Source organism: Cryptomeria japonica, chromosome 5, assembly GCF_030272615.1.
Source record: "Cryptomeria japonica chromosome 5, Sugi_1.0, whole genome shotgun sequence".
Taxonomy (NCBI): domain Eukaryota; kingdom Viridiplantae; phylum Streptophyta; class Pinopsida; order Cupressales; family Cupressaceae; genus Cryptomeria; species Cryptomeria japonica.
This window is the reverse complement of record NC_081409.1, coordinates 532,098,143-532,106,683: the sequence shown is the minus strand read 5'-3', so window position 1 is coordinate 532,106,683 and position 8,541 is coordinate 532,098,143.

Below are 8,541 nucleotides of genomic sequence, written 5' to 3'. Positions count from 1 at the left end.
ATCCCCAAGTATGGTATGCAAGAAGTTCATAGATTACGCATGACGCCTGTTTGCCAGGTTTTCATCACGGTACTTGCCCAAGGTGCCTATTTGCCAGGTTTTCACCAGTGGATGAATTATTTCTACTTTACTTTTTTTTTTCTTTTGTCTTTTTATGACTTTTTTCTTTTTTTTTCACTTTTTTTTTTTGTATTTTGACTTTTTCAATAGAAGATGGACACATGATAGGGGATGGAAGAAGGACTCAAGCGTCTTTTATTTATTTTTGGATAATAGCCTTGAAAAAAATGGACCATGACCTTTAAAAGTATGCTTAAAGATGTTGGTAGGATAAGGACATGGAAAAAGAGATGAAACTAAGGCAAGGATTTATGCAAAGGATTTGACCAAAGGGATCGAAGGATGGAAAATATGCATTGGATAATGGATAGGGTATTGGAAGAACTGTGCTTGAGTGGATAGAAATGTTGGCAAGATTGACATTGGCACACACCTTGAGGGGTGATGGACTAATGGAGAAAAAATGTAATTTGGATATTGAGATTTTGAGGAAGGAAAGGCTATGGATTTTGGGACATAAGGGCCCAAAACGGATGAAGAAGGTGATGGTGGAATAGACTTGGAAGGTTTGGATGGAGGAATAGCAATTGTAGATGCCAAGTTGGATTTTTCTTTAGGCTTTTGTGCTTCAAGGAGTTGCTTAGGGATCCACATGGTTTTTGATTTTTCATGCTTTTGTGGTTCCTTGGAGTGCATTGCTTGCACAAGGGATTTAGGAACCCATATATATTTTGACTTTTGTTTTTGAGAAATGGGCCTTTGTGGCCTTTTGGATATTTCTTTTTCTTTATAGATCATATTGTTCTTTCTTTTGACATGTCGATTATATTGGACATGTTGATCCTTGAATACATGTGGATGTCTAGACTTATGACTTTTATACTTGGCATCCAAATTGCTTGGAGGGGGAAAGGAATGCATGGATGGATATGAATGAAGTGGACTTCTTTTGGACTAATGAAATTTACTCAAGGATGTGTGCCTTTTCTGACCTTGCATAGAGGACAAAGGGATATAAGGACCTAAGATGGATGGAAAGTATGATGGGGAAGGTGTATGTTTGGATTTAGTAGGGGTACCAACGTCTTGGGGAATTTCACTGAGGCCATGACCCTTAAGATCTTCTTTAACATGAAGGGATTCTTGCTTATGAAGGTCTACTCCTTTGCCTTAATGAATATCTTGACTTGTAGGATACTCTTTTCTTTGGGAAGAAGATGCGAGTCCATTATGAGGTGGATATGATATGAGAGAAATAATGAGATCTTGAAGTGGATCAGATTGCACCAAAGTGGAAGAACCCATTATGCATGTCGAGGGTTCATGAACATCTTGCACTGACATGTTAGAATCATGAGGGGGATTAGGATCATGAGGGGGACTAGGATTGTGTAGTGGACATGGTTCAATGACAGGCTCTTCAAGAGATGGAATGGGAGAAATAATGGAATCATCAAAAGAAATGCGATCTTGGAGTGTATATGGAGCATTAAGACAAGGAGATGGAGGAACAAAAGGATCTTGTGGAGGATTTAAAGGAATAATTTGATCTTGACAAGGAGGAAGATCATTAGAATCCTCTTTAAAGTTGCTTTGCTCTTGACTTTTAATGGGATCATTGAAAAGGATGGAAGGGATATCTAGAATGTCAATGGCATTTGAAAGGACATTGTGTTCTTAGATAGAATGGACAGGAATAATGGAATCATTGCGAGTGTTCGGGGAAATGGGATCTTGGTCAACAATTAGATGGGATGATAAGGTTTCAGGATCTTGATCTTGATCTGTTTTAAGACATGTTTCTTCATGCTCTAAATTATCCTCTTGACATGAGGTTGGACTTTGGATATGCATGGGGGATTCTGACAAGGGATCAATGTTTTGGCATGAAGGAAATGCAATTTGAACATTTGTAAGATCAGACATTCCAATCATAAAGCTTTCTTGCATCTTAGATTTTGATCCAATTTTATGCATGCGAGGAACCACTTCTTGTTGAGGGACAGCTATCAATATTTGGGTGGCCGTCATTTGATCTTGTGTTATAGGTGTTGTATTAAATAACAAATTGTTTATTGTTTTGAATGGTGACTTTTGAGGAATAGTCACTGTCAGCATTTTTGAAACATGTTTACTCATCAAGGTGTGTTGAGTTTCTTGTTGCACATTTTCTTCATTTGGATGTGGAGAGAAACTTAACAACTCACTGCCTTGTTGTTTTTGCACATTAATTTGCTCACTTGAGGAGGTCACATTACTCATCATGTCAAGGTATTTTTGTGGGAACATCTTAAAGACCTTGTCCAAGAATTTATCCATCTTTTTCATCAACTTTGGATCTTTAAGGAACATATCAACATCATCGGAAGCATCAGAATCTGATGAAGAATCTAGTAAAATACTTGGATTTGTTTCTTGTTGAATGCCTTGATCTGAACCAAATCCTTGTGAAAGAGTTTGTTCCTCATATAATGTTTGAGTTTGAATGTCATGTTGCAGGTTTGGTTGATTCCAATCAAAAGGTGCATTTCCTCTTGGTGTTGGTGGAACACTCCCATGTCCTAGTTTCATGGGTACAAACACTGGTTCATCTAATGGAGGTGTTCCAAGTTGAACCATTCCATATGGTGCCAATGATGTGCTTGACGAACCTTCAATTTGTACTGTTTGACTAGTTTGAAACTGTGAGTTTGATATGTTGTCAATGGGTTGATACGTTGGTTCGCCCATCTTATAAGATTTTGACCTTGTTTCAACAGGCATGTCACTTATGCAAATGCAATATTTTTGGAATTTTTCAAGGATAATATATGATATGCAACTAAATGCAAACTAAATAGATGAAAATGCAATCTATGGCAATAATGCAACCTATGTTTTTGTTCTTTTTTCAAGATTTTGACAAACTCATGAATGCAATTCTAAAAATGAGACCCTTAGGAAAACTGAAATGATGTCTAGACCTCAAAGGACAAAAGGACCAAGTGACAAAAGGACAAAATGACAATTTCTCCCCTATATGCTTGGATACTAAGCTAGGTTTGACCAAATGACATTGATGACAAAAAGACAAAAGTTTGATAAGGTCTAGACTCCCTAAAAATGACTTAGGGTTTATCAAAGATTTGCATTACTCAAGTATGACAAAACCTAGTTTTGGCACTATATGCAAAGGGACAATTACTATGCAAATGACCCTAATATGATATGATAATGACCTAAGCTTAATGAAGAGACCTAGGGTATGCAAATGTGACCTAATGTTATGAGGACAAGGATGCAAATGCAAATGTATGACAATGTTAACCTAAGACAAAACCTAAGGTTGAATTATGAAATGGTATTACTCTAATGCAAGAAGACACATGCAAATGGATGACCCTTATTGATATGCAAAGGAGTATGACCTAGGTGAAACCTAATCTTGGTAGTTGACAATGAATTTGCAAAATGCAAACCTAGGATGAACCTAATGTTGGACATGCAATATGACACCTAAGTGAGGACCTAATAATGACATGAAAGGGGACACCTAAATGAGAACCTAATAAGGACATGCAAATGGACACCTAAATGAAATGGACCAAGTGGAATGCAAGAATGATGCTCTAAGCCCTAAGTATGGACAATGGAGGACCTAAATCTAAGTGACATGAATGTTGAGACAAGATTTTGACAAATGTTTGACAACCATGTTTGAAGGTGTTTTGAACTTTGTTGAATGAAATACTCTTGTGTTTAACCTTGTTTTGAATCAATTTGTCTTGTTTTTGAAATGAGACACAACTCAACTTTTGACAAGCAAAGAAGACAAGATATTTTAACTTAGACTCAAGACAATCATGCTCATTCACACATTTCTTATGGTAGGTAAGGACAGTAGGTACTTGAGAGGTAGACTCATTATGAGATTCAAGGAGAATACATAGATGCTTGACCCCACGGGCTCCCCTCCACGACACTCACTTATCAGGGCAGCCAAGCATCAGTCCCCATGGAAATCTCCCCATGGCGAACTTAGTATCTCTTCCAAGTATCAAAACTCCTCCTTCTCAAGCAACTAGAAGGATTTTGGCCTCTAAATACAAGGTGTTAAATAAGGATTTCTGTTAAGCGCTACTCCTTGGTGTCACGCAAGCGTGATTGAGACACAGGCCCACCAAGATACCAAACAAATGTAGTCACGCAAGCATGATTTAGACCGTGAGGCCCTACTTAGATGCTGATATGAGAAAGAGTCCAAGGGTCATCACTTCCCAAGTAACTACAATTCCCACGTAACCCTTCCTTCAAAGCTTTCGCCCATCAAGTATTTATTTATAGTGAGTTAGAATGGCAAGGTACTCTAGCTGTGCTCACTTTGGGTCGTTCCCCTCTCATGATTGTCACTTGCTTGCAAAAGAAAGAAAATGGTCGAGAAGGCAGGCCCTCTAAAGGTAACAAACAATCCAAAACCTGAGAATGATATTGAAGGTCTAGATTTCTGATCACCCTAAGAAGGATGAGAGCATACTCTCCTACTCCAATGTCAAACTCGACAAGCAAAGTGAACACATGTTCATTCCATCCTACTTAGCAAACATACTAGGTGCCTAATTAAAAATCACAAACACAAAGTTTGGTTGGAATATAAGGCAACCTGCAAAATCACTAAGTTAGGAGTTTGATTTGTTTGGTCTTTGACTAGCGAACCTACATAAAATTTGTTAGTAGTTTCATTCTTTCTTTTTGTCTTCGTCACACGTAACGCCAAGGTGCTGCACAGAGAATCAGTACCAAAAAAAAGCAGAATATAAGAACAGAATGAAAACAAAGTAATTTGCAAGTAAAAACACTGATTTTCACCTCTGTTTCTGGCCTTACACAGGTGCAGAATGCCTTGACACAGGTGCAAAATGCCTTGACATAGGCATAGAATGTCTTGACATAGGCGCAGGTCTCCTTAACACAGGCACAGATCCCTCCTACACAGGTGCAGAAGTGTCCTGAAAGCTCTGGGTCGCCCTGTTTCTTGAGTTTTCCACCTGCAAATCAGCTCAAAAGCACTCAAAAACATAGTTAAGGGGTTAAGTTCATGTCGAGTTCACCAAGAAATGTAGATAGGAATTTGGAATTCATCAAAGAAAATAAGATATTAAACTAGCTCAATCACAAAAACTAGATTGCAATGATAAGAAATCCTAAAAAACATTCAATAGAGATATGGAAATAAGACATTCAAATCAAATGCAAACCATCCCAAATGTGAATATCTCCTCCAGAATTCTCCATTGTCCTTATTTCTCCTTCAAATTGCTTTGTTTGTGGATCTCACCTACAAATGCAAAGAGATAGCATGAAAGCAAGATGAAATGGTAGCGTAAGGGTACTAGAAGCGTGATTGATTGATCGGATCAGATCAATTCAAAAATGTAATTAATTGGGATCCTTGATTGAAGAAATTCATCCAATTTATAGACAAATTGGAGAGATGACAAGATTAGCATGAAGAGATTTGAAAGGAAATTTCAAATCAAGAATGACAAAAATGACAAGTTATGACAAAATTGACACTTTCTATGCAAGATTGATTGATTGACAAATTATGACAAGATTGCTATGCAAAATTGATTGATTGACAAATTATGACAAATTATGACAAGATTGCTATGTCATTCCCATGAAATTAGGGGAAATATTAGAAAAATAGGAGAAAATAGAAAATTAGATGGATTAGGAATTAGGAGAAATTAGTAAATTGGAAAATTAGGTAAATTAATTAATTATTTTTCATTCATTAATTAATTCACAAAAAGAGGAGGAATTAATTAGCCAATTAAATAAATATTTAATTGTGACAAGAAAGCTTAGGATAAATAAATAAATAATTTAACCTAGAGGGAAAATGACAAACAAGATTAAATGAATAAATCATAAAACCCTAGAAGATGAATTAGAAATGCAAGGACGACGATTAGGTCTTGACAAAAGATAATTGATGTAGGTTCGATCATGATTCTAATTGACAAAGGACCAATGTTGATAAATGATTGAGATTGATTGATAAATTGACCAAGATTAACAGAGAGACCAAATTGAGAGGCGCCAATTAACGAGGAACAATGATTGATCCAAATTGACATGATTGAAAAGGACAACGATCGATGACGAATCGATCGCAAGATTGACGAGATTGACAAGAGGACAAGGTTCGATGATGAATCAATTGCAAGATGACAAGATTGACAAGAGGACATAACCCTAATTCCATCATTGATTAGGATTGATGATGTCCAAAATGATGATAAATGAGCACGTACATTGATGCGACAGGATAATATCGACCAAAATCATGACTGAAGATTGCTATCGACAAGACCAAATGCGAAAGTGATAAACATGAGGAATGCAAAAGAAGGACTCGATGCTCGCAAATGATAAAGACCAAGTGCACGACATAGAAGAAATGTTAATGTGATGCAAGAACCCTAAAATAAGGCAATGTGCAAATGTTAAAGTATGACTCCGCAAGCGTTGACCATTTTTAGACGGCTACACCTATAATCATTTATTGTGATAATTCAACAGCAATTGATATATCTAAGAATCCGGTATTTTAGTCTAAGACTAAACATGTTTCTATCAAATACAATTTTCTAAAAGAGAATGTTGAAGCAAAAGAAGTGAGATTGGTTTATGTGAATACTAAAGAGAAGATTGCAGATATGTTTACTAAGCCTTTGCCTAAGAATTTTTTTGAATATCTCAGGGAGCAGCTTGGGGTAATACCCTCACCGGTAGAGACTTAGATAGTTGATGATTGGCATCAAACCGACAAAATTAAAAGAGAAACCTTTTTTTTGGCTTTGATAGAGGAGAGCTACTTCTTAGGGGGAGTAGTTGGTTAAAATAATTGGTTATTGTAATTGGTTCTATGAGTTGGTTGTATGTTTTGGTATTTGTATTGCTTTGGAATTTGATGTCAAAGGGGGAGAGATATCTATGGAAAAACATTATCCTATGGGGAGAGAGAGATTATTCATTGGGGGAGAGATATATACTCTCTGCATTTGTATTTTGATTTCTGGTATTGATCTATTTTGGAGATTGTTCATTTTTGGTTTTTGGCATTTTGTTTTGGCACTTAGATGTTTTTCAATCTTGTGTTACTATCAATGCCAAAGGGGGAGATTGTTGGTATTATGGATGTGTTGCATTGGTTTTGTCATTGATTTCAACACTTATCTTCTGGAGATCTTTGGTTATGTTGAACTGGCACATTATGTTCACCGACAAGTTCAGTGACTTATGCATAGTCACCGGTATATCGCTCACTGATAGGTTATATTATTCATTGGAACTGAGGATGACTTGTTATCATCTAGAGATCATTTGGTTATGTTGAAGACATGGTTTGGACACTTGGTTTTGGTATTTTTGTTATTGGTCTAATCGGGTTGACATATTTGTTGTTACCGAAAAATTGGTCTAGGTTATGGACCGACATGAATTATCTATTCCAGATCAGCAGGACAGGTTATGGAGATGATTTATTAATTGGACATTGTTGTAAATGTATTGAGCCAACATGATGCATCACATCTTGACTTATTTGTAATTGGTTTAATTGTAATATTCTTGGTAGGATGACCTACACATTTGGTCTTAGGCTTTGGTATATATGTAAGATCTCATTTGTGAGATGATGTAATAGGTAGAAGGAAGATGACGGTATATGGTATAAGGCTTTGTAACATGGTATGTGCGAATATTGAAGATCATATGAGCAGACCATAGAGAAGGTTCAAGGAAGGTTTGAAGGTGATTATGAGAGCTTAACCGATACTAAATCCAGCATTGGAGATGCTACTTTGAGCAGTACATTATCATTGGATCTAACCATCCAATTGTAGTCAGTGTGACTCCTATTGTGTGATTGAGTAATGAGCTCTAGGCAGTTGGCCTTTATGCATGTGCAGACCCCATTTGTATACACATACTATCTGCAGTAGTATCATCTGATTATGGGTAAGGTTTCTCACTGTGGTTTTTCCCCTTACAGGGTTTCCATGTACAAATCTCTATGTTATGTGTTGTGGATGTTGTTTCTCTTTCTATTTTATGCATTGAGTTTCACCGATATTAATATTAACTGCTAATCTATCAACCAACATTAAGTTTGGTTTATCGATATCAAGTATCAAGTTTGATTGAGTTATATTTGGGTTGAAATTAATTGACAACTGATTCACCCCCCGTCTCAGTTGCCTTTGGGTCCGAACAAATATTTCCCTTGATATTCATGGTTATGTGGATTTAGACTGGGTAGGTAACATTGATAGCAGGAGATCCACTAGTGCTTATGTGTTTACTTTATTTGGTGGTTCAATTAGTTGGATGAGTTAAGTGACAAGATGTGATTGCTTTTTCTATTACTGAAATTGAGTATATGGCTGCTACAGATGCTAGTAAATAAGCCATTCGGGTTAAGAGACTGTGTTC